General features: G+C 49.0%; 1 protein-coding gene across 1 annotated transcript in view; it reads right to left on the reverse strand.

Annotated features, from left to right (window-relative positions):
• LOC116081808 (aldo-keto reductase family 1 member C13) overlaps positions 1-1,733 on the reverse strand; it is a 26,351-nt gene extending 24,618 nt beyond the window's left edge. Inside the window, exon 1 of the mRNA XM_031358500.1 lies at positions 1,719-1,733. The gene's annotated coding sequence lies outside the window, so the exon portion shown is untranslated. The remainder of the gene's footprint in view (positions 1-1,718) is intronic.
• Positions 1,734-2,542: the final 809 nt, after the last annotated feature.

A 2,542-nucleotide genomic window follows, 5' to 3' on the forward strand; every position in this document is an offset into this window, starting at 1 on the left:
AACTCAGAAATCCGCCTGCCTCTGCCTCCCAAGTGCTGGGATTAAAGGCATGCGCCACCACCACCCGGTATTTCATATTTTCTATTGGTTTTTCTTGTGTTCTGTAACCCTCCTGCTTGACCTCATAACCACACCTCTGCCCACCTCCTGCTATTTGTCACGCCTCTCTCCTGTTTCCAGTTACATCGGAAGTCCCACCTCCAGAGACCAAATAAGGAGCTGTTGATTGGGCCGGCATGCTGATGAACTTGGGGGAGGGGTTTTGCCTCACCTATTCTACCTGTTGGCTTGTAACAAAGAGATTATTATTAAATGAAAGATGGCTGAGTGATCGCACTTGAGTGCTGTCTAATTTTTTTAAGAATCTTCCACGTGGATTAAGGTAAGATAAATATAGCTTGCCAGTTTTCTCCTGACTCCATATTCTAGAAAACCCATTCTTATTGTTGCTGCTGGCCAGCAATAGGTGGCTCCCAAACGTTGAGAAGGATTGGAGAAGAAAGGAACAGAGATCTCTTAAATAAATATATTAAGGTATAGAGGGCGGAATGCGCCGATATGGACAGCCAAAGTGCTGTGTTAAGATGGCCAAGGGTGCCGAGTTAGATGGTGAGATCGCCAGGATACTGGCAAATTTGCCATGGACGTAGCCATTTCTCATGGTAAGTGACTTGGTTGTGGGGTTATTTAGAAGGCTGACTGACTCCAGGGAGATGAAGACAGCCTTTTCCCCTAAAAGCTCCGGGTTTGGAGAGCTAATGGGGACCTCCCAGAATGCAGAGGTACAGCACAGCAAGGGCGGGCCATATGGAGGTTCCACCTTCCCTATACTTCTTTCAGGAGAATTCCCTGATTTTAATTTATGTCTTGTTTACATGTATCTATGTGTAAGTTTGTCTTGTCTTGGATGAATGCAGTTGTTTTTTATGTCATTGTCTTACATCTTTGTCCTATTGTACACATGGCCAAGATGGCTGCAGAGCCCCCACCCCTACTCAAAACAGAGCATGTGGGCGGATGCCCAGCAGCGGCTCTGCTAGAAGCTGTGTTTGGGGCACTGCTAGAGAGCAGGTTCCACGCAGGGGACATGGCCCCCTGACAGTCTGGCCGAGCCTTCACGGTTGTTCAGGCAGCTCAGGGCTGCCTGATTTTCTCGTTCTCTAGCTCGGGCAAGACGAGGAACCAAACGTGGGCCTAAGCCAGAGGGATATGGTGCGTGTGTCCCCTGGTAGAACACGGGGCCCCAGCTCGGCCGAGTATGGCGGTTGCGGCATGCTTGCTGGGCTTATTCAGGCCAAGAGCGGCTGCCTGCTTGTCTCTTTCTCTGCCCGCTTACAGCAGAGCACACGGGCACTCGGCCGAGGGTCTGTGTGTCAACATTTAGGGGTTCCGTGCGAAAGTACAACTCCCTGGTGGCCTAGCCAGACCAAAGCCAGCAGCTCTGCTAGTTAATCCTGGCCACTCATGCTGTCTGCCTGGGCGGGTGGCTACAGAAGCCAAAAAGGGCCCTGCTTTCTCTCCCTCTTCTGGGCAGGCTCGTCCCAGGCCAGGGGCCGTACAGTGCAGCCTTGCTGCAGCAGCCCTGGCTTTGGAGGCCCAGCACCACCACCTCTGGTCGGCTAGCTCCAAGAGACAGGCAGACAGCCAGGTGCTCCTCGCCAGCTGATACCAGCACTGGTGCGGTCCCGGCCGAACTCCGCGGATGGTCGTTCACTTACTCTAGCCAGTGAGGTTGGGCTGGGCTGGGAGGCAGAGACATCAAGGGAGCCAGGCAGCGGCTGCCTGCTGCAAGGAGGCACCAGACTCCTGAGCCTCTGCTGTTGCTGCTCTCGGGTTGCAAGGACGACAACAGAGAGCTGCTGAGCTGAGTCCTGAGGTCATGGTGCTGCCCGAGGTCATGGCGCATGTCACTTCTCAGAGCTTGAGACAGCCCGGACTCCAGACAACAAACAAACAGGGCCCAAAACCCCAGCTTGGCCAAATTTGGCAGCACGGTGCAGTAAACAAAGTTGCCATGGCAGCGTGCATGCGTGCAGATATTGCGCTCTCCTTGATGCCACCTAGCGCCATCTAGGGGTATGATAATAAATTACAAGCTAGTGATTCTCACAGCTGCTTAATTTTATACAATAGCTATGCTTTAAATTATGGGCTTAGCACAAAACTTGCTAGCTACAGTTCAGAGACAAAGAGACAGGGCTTACTTAAAGGGCTTTGTGGTGTAAAAATAATATTTTTTAATATTAATTTAAAGAGTATAAATTGTTTATAATTGGGCCTTACCTTCTAAAAACTATAGTTATTGCTTATTATTACTTAAAACATTAAGACAAAGGTAGAAAAAGCTAAAAAACAGCTGTGGCCAGTATATGCCTACTGCCATCTTTAATTACTAACTTAAATAAATAAAAGTGGTAAAAACAAAATTTATAACTGGTAAGGAGATATTAGTGAAAGTTTATGTAGTGCCAAACAAGTTCTTCATAAACTGTTTCAAAAAGGTTTGCGCCCTAAAAACTGTTCATAGTCACCCAAATAAAGT

This window comes from Mastomys coucha, unplaced genomic scaffold, assembly GCF_008632895.1.
Source record: "Mastomys coucha isolate ucsf_1 unplaced genomic scaffold, UCSF_Mcou_1 pScaffold7, whole genome shotgun sequence".
NCBI classification, from domain to species: domain Eukaryota; kingdom Metazoa; phylum Chordata; class Mammalia; order Rodentia; family Muridae; genus Mastomys; species Mastomys coucha.